This window comes from Drosophila albomicans, chromosome 2R (genome assembly GCF_009650485.2).
Source record: "Drosophila albomicans strain 15112-1751.03 chromosome 2R, ASM965048v2, whole genome shotgun sequence".
NCBI lineage: Eukaryota > Metazoa > Arthropoda > Insecta > Diptera > Drosophilidae > Drosophila > Drosophila albomicans.
The window spans coordinates 11157933-11168023 of NC_047631.2; the positions used below are offsets into that span (position 1 = coordinate 11157933).

Below are 10091 nucleotides of genomic sequence, written 5' to 3' on the forward strand. Positions count from 1 at the left end.
TAACATTTTTTTTTTATGACCGCCTAATAGTATGCAATATGTATTATGTACACACAAAAAGAGAGAGTGAGAGAATGGGAGAGACGCTTGTTTGTAGTGTCAAGGAAAAGGTCTCTACAACGGGGTGATGCGGTTGGGAAGGTCTTAGCAGCATCCCCAGTGCTAAAATTAAACCAGACGAGGCTTTCGTCTAAGCAGCAAACACTGAACAACGAGCGCGCAGCGCACCGCAGAAACACGTGCAACTCGCTCTTTTTGTTGTTGTTGTCATGGTTGTTGCTGATGCTGTTGTTGATGAGCGCGAAAATCACAATTTTCCCTGCAGTACAATTTGCCAGAGCTCTACTCAACTTATACAGCCGTTGTGTTGTTCTTGTTGCAGTTGCTGCCGCTGCTGCAGTTTCGCGAAATTTGCCACAATGACAATGTTGCTGACAGGCATAGGCAAAGTCTCGCAACTCGGCTCGTCTCGGCTCGATTCGTTACGGTGTGGCACGGCGGCAACGTCGCAGTGCGCTGGGGCTGCGGTTTGTTAACAACAACAGCAACCTCCCTTTTATCCTTTTATGCATTTTAATTTGCACACACACACACACATACATTGACATTCAGAGACACACACTTACACATAGGCGCAGGCACGTGCGTCAGCTCCACGCTAACTGAACCTGAGCCTCAGCATGAGCCTGAGTCTGTGCCTGTGACTGTGCCTGAGCCTCAGTCGCAGGCGTAGTTGGAGCCTGCACCCGTGGGTGTATTTCGCAACCGCATCATGTGTGTATTTGTATGAGTGTCTTTTGTACTATATGACGATCATAAAAGCAGCACATTAGAAATTATATGACTGTCAGTGGCACACCAACGAACACAAACATACATACACACACTCATACGCAGCGAGTGCTTGTGTGTTTATGTATGTATGCTGGGGAATTCATTAGCACCGCTCAAAACGCGCTCTCCTGTTCAAAGTTTGCCCCATGTCGCCATCGCCATCGCCATCGTCATCGCCATTTCCATCGTGTTTGCAGTTGCTGTCGCAATTTTAAAGTGCCCGACTTGCGGCGGGTCTATTTGCCAGAGTTAGAGTGTCCCCACTCCCTGTCTGTCAGCTACTCTTCATTCACCATGCAATCCACTCAGCCAGCCGCCTCGCCTCGGCTCATCTATGGCCCCATGCGTATGCTTATCATAAATTCAGATGTGACGTGTATGTTCTTTATTAACATTTTGAGTGCATTAACCTGACTATCTGACTGTCACAACCAGATTTTAGCTGCGTGAATAATCACATTTGTATGTACACTGCCATAAAAGTTTTCATCATTGTCAAGCAAGCAGATTTAACTCGACAATTAATAAACCCGTCAACAGCTAACTATTTTAATGGATGTTCAAATTTCATTTCAAGTGCATTTCATATTGTTTTCTATATCATATAAAAATGCTTTTTGATTTCTCTTTTTATCAATATGTATATGAAATTGAATTTCTAAGTTTACAATATTGAAATTGAATTTTACTGGACAATTAATTATAAATGCGCCAATTTCATTTAACTGCATGTCGAGTATATTAAATTTTATTTTCGACTGCTTTCTATATTGCACAAAATTGTTATGTGATTTAAAATTGTAAGGGAACGAAAAGTATACAATTTTAAAAAGTCGTACAAGTATATCTTCTATTTTGATTCAGATTTTATTCGACAATTAATAATTCTGCCTACAGCTAACGATTATTATGAATGCATAAATTTTATTTAACTGCAAGGCGAAATAAAAAGTTGTATTTCCGATTGCTTTCTATGTTATATGTAATTGCCTTTTCATTTATTTTTTATTCTCATAGTATACATTAAGTAAGAATGCTACAGTCGAGTGTGCTTGAGTGTAAATAAAACCAAAAACAGAGCGATATTAATTTTAAAATATACAGAATTAATATACCGCAAAGATATTAAAATATACCAAAGGCTATATTCAGTATATTTATAGTTCTACATTCAAAATATACCATAGAGTGCAAAATATATTAGATTATCAGACTAACCAACTAAGCCCCCTAGTAAAGCCGTTTTTGGTCATACAAAAGTATTTCTTTAATAATACAATAAGTTATTATACAATTTTTATCTGATCACAACCAGCTAGAGTTATTATTCAATATACCAAAAATCGTCTCAATTTTTGTCAATTTGCGTAGACGCTGGTGGCCGGGGCAAATTTGAAACCAACTTGATCTGCGTGCAAACATCAAAATTATAGCTCTATCTCTTTCTGTGTCTCTGATCTAGGTGTTCAAGCGGACGAACGGACAGACGGGCACATGGACATGGCTATATCGACTTGGCTGTTGACGTTGATCAAATATTATATATGTACACTTTATGGGGTTACCTATGCCAAACGGTTATAAATATTGAACTCCAATTTATTTGTACTCGAATCTGCTAGTAAATCAATTTTAATCGATGGCTTTTGGTACTCACCGTTGCTGCGCAGAGCGTTGCATTGCCTACAAGTGACAGGCCGTCGTAATGCCGCCGTCGTCGTTGATGCTCGAATTTGGGATGTTGCGTTGTTGCTGTTGCAGAAATTGCTGCTATCGCAATGCTGTCGTCGTTGTAGTTGATGTTGGTGTGGCTGTTGTTGTTGTTGATGATGCTGCTGTTACTGGGGATGTTGTTGTTGCAGTCGTCTCTCGTCAAGCAATTGCTGGCAATGCCTTCGCTCACGCCTACGCCCACGTCCACGCCTACGCCTACGTCCACGCCCAACACGCCAAAGCGAAATGTTTGAATGCGCCGTCGTCGTCTGCGATGGCGATGATGTGGATGATGTTGGCGCTGGCGTTGATTGTGACGACGGCAGCGTTGCTGTTGCGCTGCGGCGTCTATTTTAATGGCAGCAATGGTGCCGCTTTACAGCAGCACGCAACCTGCTCACGGGTTAGGTCTTAACAGTTGGCGTTGCTACCGCTACCACAAATGGCTCACTGGCTACTTCTCTCTCTCAGTATCGCTTTCAGTGCTGCTGTTGCCACATGCCGTTCGATGTTGCCGTTGCTTTTGCTGTTGTTGCTCTGGCTTTTTATTGCTCTCGCCGCGGCTATTGCTCTGGCTGTCACTGGTGGTTGGTGGTTTGCTAATCTAGTGTCTGATTAATGACAATTCCATGATCATGTTCTAAATTCCAAGTTGCTTGAGGCAAAATTCTACGTTCCACGTACGAGGATGTGTGTTGAGTGTGTTTGTGTGGCTATTATTATTTAATCTGTTGTTGCTGGCAGCACTATGTTGTCGAAGGGTTTAAACAATTCCTTTTTGCAGTCTTGAACGTTGGCATGGCTGCAACGAAGTAAGAAAAAACCCATTGAAAATATAATATATGTGTGTATCTGTATGCAGGCGAAATTAATAAAATGGCACAAACAATTTTCACAACTAAATCGTGCCAAAAAGTTTGCTACACACTTTGTGCATCACAACCAAATGAAATTAACTGAAAATTGCTTTCGTCTGAATTCAGGGTTTTTGTCGGGTTTTTGGCAACCATCCTATCTGACTTTTTTGGCTAAGGTTCCGATGTCTCCTTGCCACGATTATACTCAAATCTGGGGTCATCAATATGAATGCATAATACACATAACACATATATATATAATATATATAAATATATATGTATGTGCACACTCTTGCACTCCAATCTGTATTCGTTTGCATTGCGTTCGCCTGCGGAAGCAAATTTTCTGTAAATTATAGATTTTTTCGTCCTGCAGCTTCTGCTGTTGGCAATTTATCGCATTTAAATTTCAGCTGACTATGATAATTCATGTGAGTCTGAGTCTGTGTCTGCATTCTCTTTTGGCCTGCGTTCAGCCCATTTGACAAATTGCCAAAAAAAAAACATTTTTTTTAATAAGAATAAAATGTAAAAATATTAAAATTATTTGCGCAGTTCTCCAAACTTAAAAAAATACTACACGGAAATTGCGCACGGAAATGTTGTAGAACGCATAGAAAAATAGTTAAACACGATATAAATAATATTGCAAGCGACAAGTACGTAGCTAATAATAAATTCTAGTATGTCAAGAGGGTTAATTAATTAATGAGTTGACTCTTAATTTGCTAACAATTAAGCTACAAAGCGCTATTATAAACAAAAGATTTTTTTCAAATGTGTTTTTTAATAAGCTTGTAAACAATTAATTTGAATATTTATTATTGTTAAAATCCTATGCATTATTAAATTGTAAACAGTACTAACATAAATAATGTAGTTTGACTTACTAAAAGGAAAGTAAAAACGATTACTTTACTTAACATGGAACGATCAAATGCTGCTTTACATAATCGCCTAACAACTTGCATTCAGATTGCGACACTCGAATATCAAAGACTAGTATATTTTGTTCAGCGACACAAATCGATAATTCGGGAATGCTTCTATTTGCTTGGTAAAGTATTCTCTCAGATAAAACTTGGCGCAGAGCCATTTGTTGCCGAACTGAGCCATATCGCACTATTCGGCTAAAAAGCTGCGCCATAAATAATTTATTTTAAATTATCATGATTGTTTTGAAATAAATAAATATCTACAATTTGAAGAGAATTGTCTGATATTTCGGGAGGAAACCTTATGTAACTGTATAACAAATTTAAAAATGTAAATTAAAGCGTTATTCAGATTGTTATGTTATGTCAACAACATCTGCTTCAATAATTTCCATTCCGATATGAATTGCCTATGTCACCGCTATCGGGTCTCGAATATGGAACTGATTTGAAATAATGCAGCAATAATAACTCTCCCCAAATGAAATGTCCTGGCCGCAATAGAAGAGGGCTTATTATTCAGTGGCTGGCGCAAAGTTCTATACGGATAAAATGGAGCAACCATCCGGGACATGCCGACAGTGGACAAGGGATGGGGACGGGAACAGTCGGGGGCTGTAAAATGCACAACGAAGCATAAAATGTGGGGCCAGTTAAATATGAAACACGAAAATGTGCAAATTTAAATTTCAAAAAGCAAAACATGAACAGAAAAAAAGAACTGAAACCAAATGCGAAATGCAAATGACAAAGCCAGAAAATGGAAATGAAAATGGAAAATGGTGAATGGTGAATGGTAAATGGCAAATGGGAGAAACGAGAATGTGAATGTGAATGCGAATAAAAATAGAAGTCGCTGGCAGAATGTTAAAAGTAAATATAACTCTAATGAGTGCGCTGACATAAAAATAATTATGAATTAAAACCCAAGTTGTTTAGTATTTTTATATATAGTATGCATTTTTTGTTTCATTTTTGTCATGCCCAGTCATAACTCATAACTGAAATGCATGTAGGAAGTGGATACTGCAGAGCAGTTGCCAACGAACCTACCAACTGATATAGATGGCTAAAAAGAGAGGAAAGGAAAAATGGAGAGAGATCTGTGTCGGCTGTAGTTGGTTCCATTGTCTCCAGTAATGCGACGTCATCGTCAGACGTTGACGTTGTTGTCCTGGTCGTCGTCCTCATACTATAGACTCATACACAGAGAGCGTTGTCGTCGGCTGGCGCCCGTTGTCTGTCTGCATTTTCATTTGTGGCGCATAAAAAGGCAGCCAAACTGATGGCAAAGAGCTGCCAGCAAATGTCCATCAACAACTACAACAAATGCCATTTATATACAAGTATATGTAAACCTGTGTATGCTGGCTATGCAGCAGCAGCAGCAGCAGCAGAAGCAGCATAAAAGAGCCAGCGACAAAGAGACAGTTAGACTGGCAGACAGACGAACAACAGCGCAGAACAGAGACTGGTACAGAGACAGACACAGAACCGAACAGAGAGACAACCGTGGATGGCGGGTCTCTGTCGCTATGTGAATTGTTGGACAGTTACAACTGAACTCAAACTGCAGCTAGAGAACTGTAGAATTCTAAAGCCGACACGCTGCCTAGCTGCCTCGATGGCTGACTGCTATTTGGGCAGCATCTCGTCTCGACTGTGGGTCAGCTAAGTGCAACGGCAGTAACAATGCGACAGCCAGAGTTCTTCGAGTTTTATACAAATGGTGCATAATGCGCCAAGAGACTCTAAAGCTTCTTTCAGAGTGCAACTGAGTTTATTCTTAAAGCTTAAACTTGTGAATAGCTTGTGCCACAGCACGTGGCATCGCAGTATCTTCAACTAATGAGTTGCCTTAAATATTTACTGGGACAAAGCCGGTCATAAGTAACAACGACTGTTGACTCCGCTCCTTCGTTGGGCCACGAAAACAACGACAAATTGAATAGTAGTATGAAATCCGGATGTATGGACAATAATGCTGTATATATGTACGTATTTATGTTCAGCGAAATGAAGCAATTTTACAGCTTCAGCGACAGCAATCGAAACGTATTGTTTGACACATCTCAGGGTCATAAATAACAGCTTGCAGTCATTCGATATTGCTGCAATACAATCAGTTATATTCGAGTCACACTACTGATTGCACATTGTCACGAATTCCGAGACTATATATATCAGAAATGGGCGGAAGAGCTTTAACTTGAACTTGAGGTTGTTCTCAGTAAATTCAATCGACGTTTCTTTGTTTAACAATTTGATTTTTAAAGATAATTTGTGTTGATTTTTAAAATTATATTAATGCATTAATTAAGTACTTCGAAGTTTAGTAAAAACTTGTACATCAATTAAATGTATTACATAATTAAAATCCAATGCAAATTTGTAATCTGTTCGTACATCATATAAAAAACAGATATTTTAACTAGCTTAATTGAAATTTAAAATAATTTTTTTTGTTGAACAATATCTCATTTTTAATAAATATTCACTGGATTTCAATCTGTAATACAAAGCTAACCAATTTCACACAGTCTTCATCATCCTGATTATTTATAGATACCAAATACATTTGATAATGTCTTAGTATCAACACAAAATTCAATTTGGCAAATTATGACAACACGAAATAAAAGAAATTCGTGCGCTCCTGCAGCTTCAGATTATGTGCATCTAAAAGATACACAAAAGAGATAAATTGTGCGAACTGTTTGCTCGGTAGAAGTAGCGACAAGAACAACAATAACGAGTGCACTTTTTTTTAGGGACAAAGTTTGCAAAGTTGTTTAATTTTGTTTACGCTGCACAAACTACACCCTTAAGCACTGTGCTACATAAAATATCATTCCAAAAAAACAAAAAAATGTCAATTGCAACGATTTTGTGCGGATAATACGTCAGTATCAAATTATTTACTGAAGTCAGAGCTGGGGCAGCTGGACGCAGAGGGCGTGCATCTAGCTGGCCAATATAAATAAACACTCGATATTCAATTTAGCAACGATTCATCACCATATTGCAGGAATGGTAGAGGAAGTCGATGACACTGTGGCGGATAACTTGTGAGCAGGGGGTTGAAGTTGAGCTGACAACAAAAGGCGCTCAGACGAAGACCAAAAATCAACTTCAAAAAAGGCAAATATTTGCACAACAACACAAAAAATACAACGATGTTGTCGACGTTGGAAGTTGGCGTCACTCAAGGCATGTATGTGTGTGTTTGTGTATGCGTATGCGTGTTGGGATATGCGTGTGTGTTGCTGTTTATGTGAGAACAAAGGCAAAAGGAACAAGGCGAAGAGAAGAGTCTGTATACAAAAATAAGACACAGCCTGGCAACTAAACAAGTGGGAATTTACGTTTAAAACAATAACAAAGACAAAAGCAACAGCAAAAACAGCTGAAAGATGGCAAAGCTGGGAAATGAGGGAACTGACTGAGTGCCTCACTGAATGAGCGACGGACTGACTGCCTGACTGAATGGCTGACAGACAGCGCAGACATGTCGTATGAGTAATGCATGCTATTCACCATGGATACGCAGCAAACGAACGAACAGTCAAATGGTAACGCAAAAAAAAAGTGGAACTGTGGAGACGTTACCAGGCGAAGTAAATCGTATTAATTAGAGCAAACGAGAACAACGTTTGGGACAATAATAAAATGAGAAAATCAGCACATAAGCATGATGTATTTACGAATATGTATGTTGGGGCTTACAGGAGGCGTATACATGATGAGATAAAAAATATGCCAACAAAAAGCTACGATAAGATTTGTTGAATTAATAATAATAAAAATCAAAGCTTTATTTAATGGTTAAATAAAAATCATATTATATCAATCATAATAATATAGAACAAATACAAAATTATAGAATATAAAATGTTCATCTGTTAAATATATAGATTAGTTTTTGTGTAGTTTGTAACTTAATTTGGACTTGGATAATTCAAAACTGAAGGAAGCTTTTTTGCTTTTGCACTCAGAGTGCCAAAGATACAAACACAAGCACAACATACATATATATCACCACATGGATACAATTTCCAAGCACGGTGTCTGGGGCGTTGAACGTTGCCAGTTGGCGCAACAGTTAAGCGAAATCATGCAACATACATTTACGAGCTTAGTATATGTGTGTGTGTGTGTGTGTGTGTGTGTACATTCTATGGTATAATGTTTGTAGGTGGAGGCATATGTATGTGCTGTGTGCTCGAGTATATATGTATAAGCAGGTTGTATTCTTGCCACACACTTACATTTGCTGACATCAATTTTGCGCACAAATGTCTAGCAGACAAACGGCGTAACTACAACAATAGACACAGCACCAACAACGCGTCGCAAAGACTAAAATAAAGGTAACAACAACAAGACCGACAGACAGAGAAATCGACCGACCGACCGACAGACCGACTGACTGAGCAGGCGACCCAGGCGACTGGGTGACTTGGCGACCTACCTACGGGGGCCGGAAACGAAATGAAATTCGAGACCTGCTGACAAGCGGTCAACACGAAAAGGAAAACACACGGCGTAGACGGAGAGACAGCGAGATAGCAAGAGAGGCAGACGATTTGGCGACAGCGACGACGATTGTGTTTTGTGGCGATTACGAAAACGAGAATTGGACAGCACTTGACGTTTTAGTTTACTGAGATTTCGTTGGCCGCATTGAGTTGCATTTTCCAACAATTTGTTCTCGATTCTGACGATGGCGACGCTGATGACTTTTCAATTAAACAAACACTCACACACGAGCGCGCACATGTTTCAAGATACGAATGTGGCTGTCGATATTTATAGGAACACACACACAATTGCTGCTGTTGTAGTTGTTGCTGGCGTTGATTTTGTTGCTGTTGTTTCTGTTGTTGCTGCTGTTGTTGTTGTTGTTGATGTCGCTGTTGATGTTGCAGCAGCACACGCCTTGCATGAAAATCTCCCGAGGATGAGAAGAAGGTCTCTGGCACAGTCACAGGCACAGTAACAGACTCGAACTCAAACTCAAACTCGAACTCGGACTGGAACTCAGACTCGCTGCTTTGCAGCAGCAGCAGGAGTAATCGCAGTCGCAGTCGTGGTCGCAGCAGTAGCAGCAGCGGCAACGTTGAACAATCAAATATTTGTTTGCTCATTTGCGTGGCAATTGGGAAAACATATTTTTGTTGCCGCTTTTGAACACAATTTTTACTAACGTTTGCCTTGAGTCAATTATTGCGATGGCTTTTGTTTTGATTTCATTTGTATTTCGTGTTTTGTATATTCTATTTTCTATTTTGTAATTTGTATTTTCTTTGCTTTTTTCTTTTTTTTTTTTGGTTGTATTCTTTTTGCTTCTTTTTTTGCTCTTGCTTTTCTTTGTTTGATTACACGCGACGCTACTCGGCTCGCTCGATGCGTACGTTTTCTTCAACCCGCGGGCTCTGAGGCAACTACTGTTGGCTGCCGCTGCATGGCAGAGTTTTCGCAGCTGAAGCTGATGCTGCTGATGATGCTGCCAGAGCTACTTGGGCGATTGTCGCTGCTGCCTTCGCTGCTGCTGCCACAGCTGCTGCTCTCTCGCTGGACTCTCTGTTGCACGCTCTCTCTCTCTCAGTGGATGCTGTGCGCATGCTGGTTGCGACAAAGCTACAAAGAGCATCGCTTACTCTCTTCAGGGCCTCGGGTTGAACCCGTAACACTGCGCCCAGAAGTATGTTACAATTATTGTGTTGGGTCTGCCATGATTTTAAGCAGATTT

General features: G+C 39.8%; 1 protein-coding gene across 2 annotated transcripts in view; it reads right to left on the bottom strand.

Annotated features, from left to right (window-relative positions):
* The window catches only part of LOC117573688 (acetylcholine receptor subunit alpha-like 1), an 84840-nt gene extending 75044 nt beyond the window's left edge, over positions 1-9796 (bottom strand). The window contains exons 1-2 of one of the 2 annotated variants that reach the window (XM_052007989.1): positions 8608-9795; positions 2492-3349 (exon numbers count right to left, since the gene is read on the bottom strand). The gene's annotated coding sequence lies outside the window, so the exon portion shown is untranslated. Of the gene's footprint in view, positions 1-2491; positions 3350-8607 lie in introns of both variants that reach the window. The other variant, XM_034257043.2, reaches the window with a different exon arrangement.
* Positions 9797-10091: the final 295 nt, after the last annotated feature.